Here is a 14,985-nt window from a genome sequence, read left to right as displayed (position 1 = left end):
CTCAAGTTGGACAGTCATTGGTTGGTCATCCCCTCAATCTCTGCTCCATTTTTATCCCTGCACATCTTGTAGGTGGGACAAATTTGGGGTTGAAAGTTTTTAGGGTTCCCTCTACTGGGAGTCCTACCTGGCTACTGGAGGTAGCCACATCAACCTCTAAATCCCCCACTGCTAAGAATCTCAGCTAAGGTCACCTCCATAGACTCCAGGAAGCCTCCCTGACACAGGTCTCTAGCTTATCTTGATTCAGTTTTGAAAGGTGTTAATCTAAAGACCACTACCTAGCATAGTCACTCCTGGAAAATCTATATTGTGTTTAAAAACGTTCTGTATTCCGGGGCTACCTATATAGGTATGATTGTTTGTGTGATGTGCTTAAATTAAATCCAGAAATATTTCTTTCCCTTAAATGTGATTGTGTTTCCTTATACCATACTACAAAGAAAACACAAACATCTTGGGACTAGAGATGTGGAGCAGTGATTAAAAATACTAGCTACTTCTGTAAGGCAAAGGACACTGTGGTTAGGACAAATCGGCAACCAACAGATTGGGAAAAGATCTTTACCAATCCTACAACAGATAGAGGCCTTATATCCAAAATATACAAAGAACTCAAGAAGTTAGACCGCAGGGAGACAAATAACCCTATTAAAAAATGGGGTTCAGAGCTAAACAAAGAATTCACAGCTGAGGAATGCCGAATGGCTGAGAAACACCTAAAGAAATGTTCAACATCTTTAGTCATAAGGGAAATGCAAATCAAAACAACCCTGAGATTTCACCTCACACCAGTGAGAATGGCTAAGATCAAAAACTCAGGTGACAGCAGATGCTGGCGAGGATGCGGAGGAAGAGGAACACTCCTCCATTGTTGGTGGGATTGCAAACTAGTACAACCATTCTGGAAATCAGTCTGGAGGTTCCTCAGAAAATTGGACATTGAACTGCCTGAGGATCCAGCTATACCTCTCTTGGGCATATACCCAAAAGATGCCCCAACATATAAAAAAGACACGTGCTCCACTATGTTCATCGCAGCCTTATTTATAATAGCCAGAAGCTGGAAAGAACCCAGATGCCCTTCAACAGAGGAATGGATACAGAAAATGTGGTACATCTACACAATGGAATATTACTCAGCTATCAAAAACAACGTCTTTATGAAATTCGTAGGCAAATGGTTGGAACTGGAAAATATCATCCTGAGTGAGCTAACCTAATCACAGAAAGACATACATGGTATGCACTCATTGATAAGTGGCTATTAGCCCAAATGCTTGAATTACCCTAGATCCCTAGAACAAACGAAACTCAAGACGGATGATCAAAATGTGAATGCTTCACTCCTTCTCTAAAAGGGGAACAAGAATACCCTTGGCAGGGAAGAGAGAGGCAAAGATTAAAACAGAGACTGAAGAAACACCCATTCAGAGCCTGCCCCACATGTGGCCCATACATATACAGCCACCCAATTAGACAAGATGGATGAAGCAAAAAAGTGCAGACCGACAGGAGCCGGATGTAGATCGCTCCTGAGAGACACAGCCAGAATACAGCAAATACAGAGGCAAATGCCAGCAGCAAACCACTGAACTGAGAATAGGACCCCCGTTGAAGGAATCAGAGAAAGAACTGGAAGAGCTTGAAGGGGCTCGAGACCCCATATGTACAACAATGCCAAGCAACCAGAGCTTCCAGGGACTAAGCCACTACCTACAGACTATACATGGACTGACCCTGGACTCTGACCTCATAGGTAGCAATGAATATCCTAGTAAGAGCACCAGTGGAAGGGGAAGCCCTGGGTCCTGCTAAGACTGAACCCCCAGTGAACTAGACTGTTGGGGGGAGGCTGGCAATGGGGGGAGGGTTGGGAGGGGAACACCCATAAGGAAGGGGAGGGGAGAGGGGGATGTTTGCCCGGAAACCAAAGAATTATTATTAAGTATTAAATAAATTTAAAAAAAATACTAGCTACTGTTCACAAGAGTAAGGTTTGGTTCTCAGCACACATCAGATGTTCACATCTATCCCTAACCCTAGTTTCAGAGGATCCAGTTCCCTCTTCTAAACTCCACGAACACCAGGCATGCACATGGTACATATATATACATGCAGATCCTTAAATATACATATAAAATAAAAACAAACAAATCTTTTGGTTTTTTTTTCTGTTTTGTCCTGAATCTTGTTTGGAATCTACACAAACATGGGAGAATTTAACTGACCTCTGAACATCACTAGAAGACCCTCTTTTACATCCCTGTGGGATCTACATAGGGTCTGGGATAATTTGTTTGCTGTGTTCTGCCCCCTTGCTGGTTAGAAGCTTGACATTTAGACTGGTTCATTACAACCTTCTCAGAGTTCTAAACAGTCCCTGAAACTTCCATAATCTTGTTTAACAACTGAAATTAATTCCAACCTCAAAACACATGAAAATGTGAGTGCCTCCACTAAGAAAGAATGACTGAGTGTTCACTTTTGCCAGAAGTAGAGGGCAATAGTGTAGGAATTTAAGTTAAACTATAATCTGGGAAAGTTTTTATAGCATAGCCAATCAGACCTCCTAGGAGTTCACAGGTAGAAGCTACCTCTGAAAGGAATATTAAAACATTTGTTTAACAAAAACATTCAGTGAAACATCTTTTTTTTTCATGCAGGGGAGCATGTGCATGGTGTTGAGCAAAATTAATCTTGTACTTGTCTCTCTTCTGATGTTTTGCTACTAACAGAACAGTTAACTTAAAAGGTGGCTGATGGTGGTATTTCTCCACCCATTGCAACCAACACACTAAGGAAAAATTTTATGGGGAAGGAACACACCCAGTGCATTTACAGGATCAGAGAACAGTCTGGTTTCAGGAATGGCCAGTGGATAGTAGACTTAGCTCTCCGACCTGTTCCAAGTGTTTAGTGGCTCTCCGGGTTGGGTTATTCTGACTTGTACTGCCAAGCTAACTAGAAAAAACTGTAAATGTGTGTTTATATCAGGTCATTTTATTTGGAGCTGTTGTTCTGAATTGCTGTTATGGCCCCAGATGGGCTCAAATTCTGTTATGATATCTTTATTACCTAAACTTTGAGCTGTTTGAATTATATCAGTTAGGTTTATGGGGCAGTTGGGAAGGTGTGTGCTTGAACCTCTTGATAATTTTTAAGCATAAGAATCACAATAAAACATAAGCACATCACAATAAAATCTTTCATAAAAAATTAAACCAGTTTTTTTTCCCGCTTTGAGGATAAATTCAGTCCCCTCTTACACAGAGAGCCAAACCCTGGGCTGAAGCTGTGAGTAAGCAGAAAGTGCCTGCTCTCCATCAGGTCTCTTGGGAGCAACATGCTACAGGAATTTGGCCTCAAGAAGACAAGTAGGTGAAAAGAATATGGGAAAAGGGGTAGACAGAGATACAACAGACCTAGAGACTAAAATAAAAGAGCAATTAATTAAATGATCAGAGAAAATAGAGATGCAAAGAGATTAAAATATGCTAAAAAACATGGACTTGACATAATCATTAATGTTTAAAACAAAAGCAAAACCTGGGTGTGGTGGCACACACCTTTAATCCCAGCACTCTGGAAACATAGGCAGGTGGATTTCTGTGAGTTTGAGCCCAGCCTTGTCTACGTAATGAGACCCAGTCTCACTTCAGGGTCCTAGCGGAAGAATCTTACCCAGTGTTTGGTCTTACCCAGTGTAAGAAACTTTTTTAAATAATCTTGAAGGATAAATAATTCAGCTAAACTATGCTGCAAAGAACAGGAACTGGAAGATCCTGTGATTGGCCTGTCACTAGCTATAAAGGGAGGCATGAATCATATCTAAGGCTTCTGAAACTCTGAAGTAGGCACTTTATCAAAACAAAGGATGAATGGATTTTTTAACTATAGTTAAAAATTTTTCCAAGAACAAAAGGTTCAAATTGGTTATAGCATTGTTATTACAAATCAGGTGAGTGGCAGGGACTATTGTTGCTAGCACAGAAGAGAGCCGATCATTTGACTAGTATGGTCTATAAAAGATACCACAAAGATATCACTGAGATAGGAATATAAAGCCCTAAGCAGAGAAGCATGAAAGTGACCAGGCAATAATGTGCAAGGTCAGCAATCATAAAAAGGAAGGAAGATGCAAAGGATGGGCCCTTAAGAAAAGGATGTATTATTGTAGCCCCTAACCTAAGGTCTGGGCCTGCATATAAACGTTTACCTGCAATAAGGGGAAATGAAATAATATATGTAGAAGTTTAAATGATTCATTTACAATTTTAGCAAAAACTGGCGATATTAAGTGTAATGGCACATGACAGCATGTGAAGAGGGCATCCTGACCAGTTCCCCTCACCCTTAGGGACTTTCTACTCAGGTGAAATAATCCTTAACTTCACTGTACAAAATACTTCGGTATGAGCCAAGTAAAACAAATTGATAAGCTGGTTAAGTATTTAGACGTAGATACATAAAAAAGGACAGTACACCCCCACCCCAAGACTAAGATTCCAATTTCCCAAGAGCAATTCTTGGGTGTCTTTACAATGGCCATATATACCATTATGTGGCTAAGTTACATTCTTCAAAAGCTATGATTTATATCAAGGTTTAAGATGAAGCTAAGGTTACCTTTTTTAAAAAGCTTAAAATTAAACATATATAAGCTTGTTTACTTAATTTTATCTTAAAGAATTTTCTTTCAGTTTTGTGAATGAAACTGTGTTCTTACGAGGTACACCATTCAGATTTGGAGAAGTAATAATTTGACAAAACTCAAAATTACAAATGTTCTTTCCCTAAGTAAACATAGTTCATTTGTTAATGTTTTTAGCCTGCTTGAGATGTCTTCAGGAAAAAAGATAATCTGTACAGTTGATTTTGGCTTTCTCAGCTGTATTGAAGTTTCTTGATTCTCAGTCATCAGGAAACTCAACCTAGATCCCAAGGTAAGAGACTTTTTTCTTTTCTCATAGACCATTAGTTTTCTTTGTCTTTTTATCCAGCCTTGATTTCTCCTTCTGAGACTTTGGTCCTTTAATCTTAGGAATTGGTGATGGTAAAAGATCCACTTTCTAAAGCTTATTCAGGCTGGATGTTCCTGCCTATAAGGGAGCAATAAATTTGTATGCCTGGTCTAAGGAAGATATGCGAGAGCTTGCACTTAGAGATCTGAAAATCTTCATTTTATAGGAATATGAAAGAAATTACTTGGATGTCCTTCTTTTCTAAAGGCATAGTTATGTCAGTAGGTCCTTTTTTAGACTAATTAAGCTATGATATCCTTTAACAATTATTTTATTGTTTTGTTTGGGACAACAGACTCTTATGTTTCCCTTAAATTCAACAGCCATCTTTACCTCACTGAGAGGCCCATTCCTCTTGGACTGTGAGATAAATTTGTTTTCGCTTTGGGGATAAGAGCATCTCTATTGCCCCTTGGAGTGGTGCATGTGTAGCACATACATCTATGGACTTTTCTTGCTGGAATCAAAATTCCTAAAATACATTTGTGCCTGAAGTAAATATCAAAAACAATACAAGCAAAGGCAATCATTGTTAAGTAACCGTATATAACAACTTTTATATACAATTTATAGCCACTGAAAATCTGTATTCCAGCCAGCTGGGAGGTGGGCATTACACAAGCAGAAGTTTAACAGAAGCTAAGATAAATTATCTGGGGTATCCTGGCCTCAGATCCTAGAATAGAATTGGGAAATTTTCCATAGGTTTCTCCATCAAAGAGATCAAATTCTAGTTAAACGTAAAATAGCCTTGTCAAGAATACAAGATGGAGGACCCTTCACACTGTTTGGCCCTGTCACAGAATCATTTTCTATAATCACTTGCCTTTAGATACTTTTGGAAGAGTTGACACAAGTTACTTAACTTGTGTTGTTAGCTTTGAGATAAATTCTCAATATGAAACCCAGGCTGCAAACTCATTATCCTCCATCTTTAGCTATTTTGGTCAAGGTGTGCCTTGCTCATCATTGATCCATAGTTGTTTAGGCTCTAGTCTCCTGGGCAAAGTGGTCTGGGAATATAATTCCAACCACTTGGAGTGCTCTGCTTCAACAATCCAAACAGCTGGAGCAAGGAAGCATTTCTTTAAACTATCCTCAGACGTTCAGGGCATTCTGATTGTAAAACTTAGGATGTTTTACCATATACTATAGCCAAACCAATACAGGAGAAAGTGGTTTCTTGAGAACAACAGATTACTTCAAATGAGTAACAGTTCTGCGGAATAGTCCCTTATAATTGTGATCAAAATTTCCTAGAAAGAAGCTATAACCTCAGAATAAAACCTGGAAGGCTGATTAACTGATTAGTATTCCACTGATTGTGGAGAGTTTACAATGTTTCAGGTTCACAGCCTAATTTCAATTTACCTTGGGCTATCTTTAACCCCCTAACTGGCCTTTCCCACTTCTGTATCAGACCTAACATCCTGTGACTAACAGATAAAAACTTATTGGACTATGTTAACATAAACCTAGTTTCTATAGATCAAAACTTAGTTACCAGGTAGCATCTGAGACCTATACCTGAGATCTCACCATTCTGTTTTAACTACCTATTTAATGTTTCCACCAATGCATTTCAAGAACACCTCTATTTATGGCTTTCTTCATTCTGTTATTATAAAAACTTCATGAATTTGGGTAACCTGAACCTATGTTCCCAGGTCATAATCGGAGATATTAATGGGGGAGGAATGCTGAGGGACCTTGATCAGGTGCAATTATCTGCTAGTTAAAGAATGAAAATGTAGGAAAATTCTTGAGCACAACAAGTAGAAGAGAAATCCTAAATACTTCATACAACAACAGTCAGCACTTGGAGAAAGTTGTTGGGGAAAAGTTGCACACAGCAGACAGGAAAATAAAAGACATGAAAAATCAGTCTCTTATTGAGGGCTAAATTTTTTGAAGCCTCTGAAGCGTTTTCCTTCCCTAATTGGGAAGGATTGGTCAGTTTGAAGGAAGCTAATGTAGTTGATTGGCCCAGAATTGTTGTGTGACATGTCCTGAGTAGACCTTTAACTTGTTGAGCCAGTCCACCAGCAGAGGCCGACTGATGGTAGACAAAGGCCTAAAAGGACTACCAGGTGTTAGCCTCAAGTTAGGAGGATAAGGAAGAAGCTGGCCATCTTAGAAACAAACCACCTTTATCACTTCTCCCTATGTAACTGCCTACCAAGGAGCCAGTCTCACTCCCGGTCTCAATATTTGACTCAAGAATAAATTTCTTGAGCTTGAAGGGGCTCGAGACCCCATATGTACAACAATGCCAAGCAACCAGAGCTTCCAGGGACTAAGCCACTACCTAAGGACTATACATGGACTGACCCTGGACTCTGACCTCATAGGTAGCAATGAATATCCTAGTAAGAGCACCAGTGGAAGGGGAAGCCCTGGGTCCTGCTAAGACTGAACCCCCAGTGAACTAGATTGTTGGGGGGAGGGCAGTAATGGGGGGAGGATGGGGAGGGGAACACCGATAAGAAAGGGGAAGGGGGAGGGGGATGTTTGCCCGGAAACCAGGAAAGGGAATAACACTCGAAATGTATATAAGAAATACTCAAGTTAATAAAAAAAAAGAAAAAGAAAAAAAACAACAAAAAAAAGGAATAAATTTCTTATCCCATTTGAGTTGAGTGTTATGTTTTTGTATTGCTACATCAATGGCCACCAAAGCCACCCTGGACCAAGTAGCTTCTATGTCATCTGATTTGTAGTCTTAAAGAATAAATTTCACAGACAACAGTAGGATAAGATTTTAGAAGAGTTCTAAACTCTTTTTAGGTTCCCAGAACAGAAAGAAAACAAGAAGAGCTCCTGTCTAAAACTGGTACTGCCACTGGGCTGCTAGATTAGGAAATTTCCACTTAATGGCTGAAACTGAGTAAAAGCACAGAGATCAGTTGGTCAGTACAGTTAGCCCACCCATGTGGTGACCCTGGTCTAAAATTTTGGTCCCACCTTTATGTACAGCTGCTATGCTACTAATGTTTCTATATAAAAGAAAAAGAAAGATAATGAAAATGTGAGAGGGAACTACGAAGAAGAGAGCAAGTGACTTGCCCGCAATGCCAACCTTCATTTAGAGGGAAAAAGGCAGAGAGGTTGCTGTAAGGATCAGAGCCTGTTGTCCACTTATAAGATGGGAAGTTAAAGGACAGAAGTGTGGCAGGAAAGATCTTTTAAAGTTTCCCTTTTTGACATACCATTTGGCCACTATTAGGGGTCACCAGTTAGTCAAAGAATATTAGGTCCTCCATAAACATCTATCCTAGGTGGCCATGATTTGGGGCCCATAGGAAGGCAAGAATCTAGAGAAACTTTAGTTTACATTAGTTCTGGAAACCAAGTTAAGTGAGTTAACACAGTTCAACCAAAATGGAAGTGGTTTTACAAAAAATTATGATCCTGGCTAACAAACAAAAAGCAAGAGTGTGAGCCAGTAGTACCCCAAAATATTTCTAGCATTTCTGTCCTCTAACAAGAACAGCCCTCCCATAGAACCAAAACCATTTCAGACCAAGAACAAGAAGAATCACTGCTCATCCCCTGTCCTGTCCCTAACCTTCCTTACTTGTTTCTTTTCCCTTCCCACCAAAACTAAATTGCATTTTTTAAGTTTTGGCACCATCTGTTTTAAATCACTCCTATTCTAGATTATTAAAAGGACTCAAAAGGAGAGTTCTCAGAGATGTATATTTGATTCCCCCTAGTATGTGCTGTGCTTTTACTCACTTGTATACCTAAAAGATAAAGGGTTCAGACAAAGTCTGTGGTACACATTATTCTGAGTCTCCTCTTTTAAAACTCTGGGAGGCTCCTTTATCCAAATCCCCCTTTCTGTGGTAGACACTGTGAACATTACTGTGCTTTGCTGCCATTTTTCCGGTGTGATGTAGCTCAGGTGACAAATTTTCCTCCATGGGCATCTGGGAGATCTCTGAGCATATTGCATCTCCTTGTATTTATCTCCTTACAGAGTTTTACAGATAAAGCCAGATAGCACACCATACTGCATCTCCTTTCTAAGCTTTAAAGATAAGACTGGCTATATAATTTAAATACAGAGTCAGTTAGATATACAGAGTAGCCCTAGAGGTTCAACTACTTGCTTCCTCTACCTTACCTGAAGCATTTATGAGAAGCAACCAGCAGACAAAACATAGTGGTGTTTTGCAAGTCTAGGCTTGGAAAAATGAGATAAACTATTTGTATCAAAGAAATTCATTTCTTAAGTGTCTTAAGGGGTGGATAGATGTTGGGTTGCCAGGTGAAAGATGCTTGTGCTTAGAGAAAATCATTGTCTGATTCATTCTTTGAAGGATATATAGGACAGAAACTAACTTCATTTTTCTCATTGAAATTGACCTTTAGACCTGATCTCCTGTGACCATGTTAAAATGCTGGATTTTTCAGGTTAAAAAATCACAGCTTGCACAAAGGAGGAAGCAAACTGTCTCTCCCTAAGACATAGAGCCCATGTAATAATGGTTGATCGCTGCTGCCTAGGCCACTGGGAGGAAGGGTTGGCAGAGCTTTGTTGATACTGCTAGTCATAAGCTGACAAGGAAAGGCTATTTCCTAGTAAGGTGTGGCTCCTTTCTTACAAGTTTATTTTTATTTTCTCAGTAGTGTTTAGTCTGTTCTGCTAGATTTGGCTATTTCCTACTGAGTAGGGGATCACAGCCAGAATTAAGGAGAAACAAACAGACAAAAAATACTTTGAAAGATTGAAGTCAATGGTGAAAATGTTTAACAATCAACTTTCCGAAAACAAGAGGAAATTCCAGGCTTGTAATATTTAGCTACTTCCATTATAAAAGGTCACCCTTCTTCTGTGGCCAATTTCAAGTTCCTAACTCCACTGGAAAGTTGGAAGGAATGTGCGTTAGCACCTAATTCTACATCATATCTATTATACATATACAACCACCCAAAGTGAGCTCCAGAACATAGCTAATAATAAGTCCTTGGGAAGTAATGGGTTTTGAGTTTTATTATATTTGTTTTACATATATCTTAGTCACACATCTATAGAACTTAATTTATACAACATAAAATTAATCATTTTAAGTTGTGCAATTCAGTGACATTTAGTAAATTCATAAAGTTGTGTAACAACCATCTTTAGCAAATCTCAAATATTTTTCTTACCACAAAAGAAAACCCCACACTCAGGGACATAATCGGCTCCCACTCTTACCTCTCCAATTCCTTGGCAATGATCTGCCTTTAATCCCTAGTATTTGCCCAGTATAGATTTTCAAAGTGTTTGAATTTCCGGTTTTCTTCACATAGAATAATGTTCATAAAGTTCATCCATATTGTACCACACAACAATATTTTATTTCTTTTTCTGACTTTATTTTATCATGATTAGTCCACAATTTGTTTATCTACCATAAGTTGATGGACATTTGGGTTCTTACCATCTTTTTGGATACTGTGACTCATACATTTATGTACAAGTACATATTTGGACACCCATTCTCAGTTCTTTAGAGTATGTGTCTAGCAGTAGAACACCTGCCTAGTATAATAAATTCAATACTAGATTTTCTTAAGAACTAACAGGTGTTTCATGCCTTTATTATTCTGTGAAGGTAGCCTCAATTCCTAGTTTGTTATTTTTATCATGAAACAAGGTTGGATGTTGTTAAGTGCTCTTCTTCCTGGAATTCAAGTGGAGTGTTTTCCCTTCAAACTATTTATGACTATGTTACATTCAATAAGTCAAATGATGTTTATATGCCTGAAAGAAACTATAGCTGGTTAATGCATAATCTTTTATATTTCTGGATTACAGTTTCTAGTACTGTTTTCACATCAACATTCATAAAGGATATTTATCTATAGTTTTCTTGACATCCTTGTCTAACTTGGATACTAAGGTAATACTGACCTCACAGAACAAGAAATGTTTCCCCCTCTTCTATTTTTGTAAGAATGTGCTAAAGATTGGTACTAGCTTGTTAAGTGATTGGTGGAGTTTACCATTGAAGATATTTGGCTTATTAGGAAGTTTGTGATTGTTCAGGCTATCTATTTATTATAGATCTATTGAGTTTTTGTCTCCCTGCTTCAGTTCTGTGTAGTGCTCTTTTTTTCTCTTTAATAAAGATTATCAAATGTATTGGGTTATGAAGACATGTAATTTTGTTTCATTTTGTTGTGTGTACATGTACAGTATATGTGCGTATGGTATCATAGCACCAAAGTTATGCTTTATAATGTGGTATAGTGCAGCTACAGCAGAAACAAGTTGGCAGCCTGGCCACTGCCAGTATAGTATATAGAAAGTCTATTGGTAAAGGGGAGGGATTGAGGACCTAGAAAGGAATAGAGACAGATAAAAAGGGGTGGGGGCAGAAGAGGACAGAAAAAGAGAGAAGAGAGAAAGAATCTGGTCAGAAACATTTGGGAAAAGAGAGAGAAAGAAGATGAGAGAGAGAGAGAGACAGAGAGATACAGAGACAGAGACAGAGAGAGACAGAGACAGAGAGAGACAGAGACAGAGAGAGAGAGAGAGAGAGAGAGAGAGAGAGAGAGAGAGAGAGAGAGAGAGAGAGAGAGAGGCGCTTGGGTAGCCCAGCAGTCCCACCTGGCTGCTGGTGGTGATTTAAGTTGTTGCTAGGTTGCTGTTGCTAGATTTCTAGGGGGAGCCTTGTGGAATAGTCTGTAAACTAACTAACAGCACATGCAAATAACTAAAATTTGATGCTTTCACAAGGCCTTGTGGGCAGCTAGATCCTGGGATCTACTTGTCTCTGCTCTTCAATCTAAGATTACCAGCAAATGAAATCATGTCTAGCTTTTGTCTTTTTGTTTTGGTTTTTGTTATTAATTTTGTTTTCTATTTTTTCATTTTTTATTGGGTATTTTCTTTATCTACATTTCAAATATTATTCCCCTTCCTGGTTTTCCCTGCAGAAACCCCATACCCCATACCACAACCCCTGCTTCCATGAGGGTGTTCCCCTACTCACCCACTCACTCACTAACACCTACCTGGCCTGGTATTCCCCCTACACTGGGGCATCAAGCTTTCACAGGACAAGAGCCTCTCCTCCCATTGATGCCCCCCAAGGCATCCTCTACTACATATGAGGCTGGAGCCATTGGTCTCTCCATGTGTACTCTTTGGTTGGTGGTTTAGTCCCTGGGAGCTCTGGGAGGTCTAGTTGGTTGATGTTGTTCTTCCTATGGGGTTGCAAGCACCCTCAGCTACCTCAGTCCTTTCTCTAACTCCTCCATTGGGGACCCCCGCTCAATTCATTGGTTGGCTCCAAGCATCTGCCTCTGTATTTGTCAGGCTCTGGAAGAGTCTTTCAGGAGACAGCTATATTAGGCTCCTGTCAGCATGCACCTCTTGGCATCCCCAGTAGTGACTGGGTTTGGTGACTGCATGTGATGGATCCCCATGTGGGGCAGTCTCAGGATGGCCATTCCTTCAGTCTCTGCTCCACACTCTGTCTCCATATTTCCTTCTGTGAGTACTTTGTTTCCTCATTCTAAGTACTGAAGCATTCACACTTTGGTCGTTCTTCTTGAGCCTCATGCAGTCTGTAAATTGTATCTTGGGTATTCCAAACTTTTGGGCTAATATCCACTTATCAATGAGTGCATACCATGTGTGTTCTTTTGTGATTGGGTTGGATGATATTTTCTAATTCCATCCATCTGCCTATGAATTTCATGAAGCCATTGTTTTTAATAGCTGAGTAGTACTCCATTGTGTAAATGGACCACATATTCTGTATTCATTCCTCTCTTGAGGGATATCTGGGTTCTTTCCAGCTTCTGGCTATTATAAATAAAGCTGCTATGAACATAGTGGAGCATGTGTCCTTGTTATATGTTGGGGCATCTTTTGAGTATATGCCCAGGAGTGGTATAGCTGGGTCCTCAGGTAGTACTATGTCCAAGTTTATAAAGAACCTCCAGACTGATTTCCAGAGTGGTTGTACCAGTTTTCAATCCCAACAATGGACTATGTCTTCACATCCTCACCAGCATCTGCTGTACCTGAGTTTTTTATCTTAGCCTTTCTGACTAGTGTGAGGTGGAATCTCAGGGTTGTTTTGATTTGCATTTCCCTGACGACTAAGGATACTGAGCATTTCTTTAGGTGCTTCTCAGCCATTCGATATTCCTCAGTGGAGAATTCTTTATTTAGCTCTGTACCCCATTTTAATAGGGCTATTTGGTTCTCTGAATTCTAATTTCTTGAGTTCTTTGTATATTTTGGATATTAGCTCTCTATCGGATGTAAAATTGGTAAAGATCTTTTCCCAATCTGTTGGTTGCCGTTTGTCCTATTGACTGGGTCCTTTGCCTTTCAGAAGCTTTGCAATTTTATGAGGTCTCATTTATTGATTCTTGATCTTGGAGCAAAAGCCATTGATGTTCTGTTCAGAAAATTTTCTACATGTTCAAGGCTTTTCCCCACTTTCATTTCTGTTAGTTTCAGTATATCCAGTTTTATGTGGAGGTCCTTGATCCACTTAGACTTGAGCTTTGTACAAGGAGATAAGAATGGATCAATTTGCATTCTTCTACATGCTGACCTCCAGTTAAACCAGCACCATTTGCTGAAAATGCTGTTTTTTTTTCCACTGGATGGTGACCATAGGTATGTGGGTTCATTTCTGGGTCTTCAATTCTACTCCATTGATCTACTTGCCTGTCTCTTTACCAATACCATACAGTTTTTATCACTACTACACTGTAATACAGCCTGAGGTAAGGGATGGTGATTCCCCCAGAAGTTCTTGTATTGTTGAGAATAGTTTTCACTATTCTAGGTTTTTTGATATTCCAAATGAATTTACAAATTGCTCTTTCTAACTCTATGAAGAATTGAGTTGGAATTTTGATGGGGATTGCATTTTCTCTGTAGATTGCTTTCAGCAAAATGGCCTTTTTTACTATATTAATCCTGCCAATCCATGAGCATGGGAGGTCTTTCCATCTCCTGAGATCTTCTTCAATTTCTTTCTTCAGAGACTTGACATTCTTGCAGACGTCTTTCACTTGCTTAGTTAGAGTCACATCAAGGTATTTTATATTACTTGTAACTATTCTGAAGGATGTTGTTTCCCTAATTTCTTTCCCAGCCTGTTTATCCTTTGAGTAGAGGAAGGTTACTGATTTGTTTGAGTTAATTTTATACCCAACCAGTTGTTTATCAGGCTTAGTAGTTCTCTGGTTGAATTTTTGGGGTCACTCAAGTATACTATCATATCATCTGCAAATAGTGATATTTGGACTTCTTCCTTTCCAATTTTTGACCTCGTTTTGTTGCCTGATTCCTCTGGCTGGGACTTTGAGTACTATATTGAACAGGTAGGGAGAGATTGAGCAGCCTTGTCTAGGCCCTGATTTTAGTGAGATTGCTTCAAGTTTCTCGCCATTTAGTTTGATGTTGGCCACTGGTTTGCTGTATATTGCTTTTGCTGTGTTTAGGTAAGTTTTGCAAAGTTGGGCCTTCAGTTCCTGATCTTTCCAAGACTGTTAACATGAAGGGGTGTTGAACTTTGTCAAATGCTTTCTCAGCATCTAATGAAATGATCATGTGGGTTTTTTTCTTTGAGTTTGTTTATATAGTAGATTATGTTGATTGATTTCCATATGTTGAACCATTCCTGCATCCCTGGAATGAAGCCTAATTGATCTTGATGGACGACCATTTTGTTGTATTCCTGGATTCAGTTTGTAAGAATTTTACTGAGTATTTTTGTGTCAATATTCTTAAAGGAAATTGGTCTGAAGTTCTCTTTCTTTGTTGGGTCTTTGTGTGGTTAAGGTATAAACATAATTGTGGCATCATAGAATGAATTGGGTAGTGTTCCCTCTGTTTCTATTTTGTGGAATAGTTTGAAGAGTATTGGTATAGGTCTTCTTTGAAAGTCTGATAGAATTCTGCACTAAACACATCTGGTCCTGGGCTTTTTTTGGT

At 39.2% G+C, this 14,985-nt stretch overlaps 1 protein-coding gene across 3 annotated transcripts in view; it reads left to right on the top strand.

The window, feature by feature from the left end:
• Positions 1 to 3,244: 3,244 nt before the first annotated feature.
• Positions 3,245 to 14,985, top strand: part of LOC148007785 (interferon-induced very large GTPase 1-like) — a 34,331-nt gene continuing 22,590 nt past the window's right edge. The window contains exons 1-2 of one of the 3 annotated variants that reach the window (XM_087607465.1): positions 3,245 to 3,377; positions 4,832 to 4,946. The gene's annotated coding sequence lies outside the window, so the exon portion shown is untranslated. The remainder of the gene's footprint in view (positions 3,378 to 4,831; positions 4,947 to 14,985) is intronic. The other 2 variants (XM_087607466.1, XR_015652327.1) reach the window with 2 other exon arrangements.

Source organism: Rattus norvegicus, chromosome 1, assembly GCF_021556685.1.
Source record: "Rattus norvegicus strain SHRSP/BbbUtx chromosome 1, alternate assembly SHRSP_T2T, whole genome shotgun sequence".
In the NCBI taxonomy this organism is placed as follows: domain Eukaryota; kingdom Metazoa; phylum Chordata; class Mammalia; order Rodentia; family Muridae; genus Rattus; species Rattus norvegicus.
Note: the sequence above shows the minus strand (reverse complement) of the source record. Positions and strands in the feature narration are given on the sequence as shown.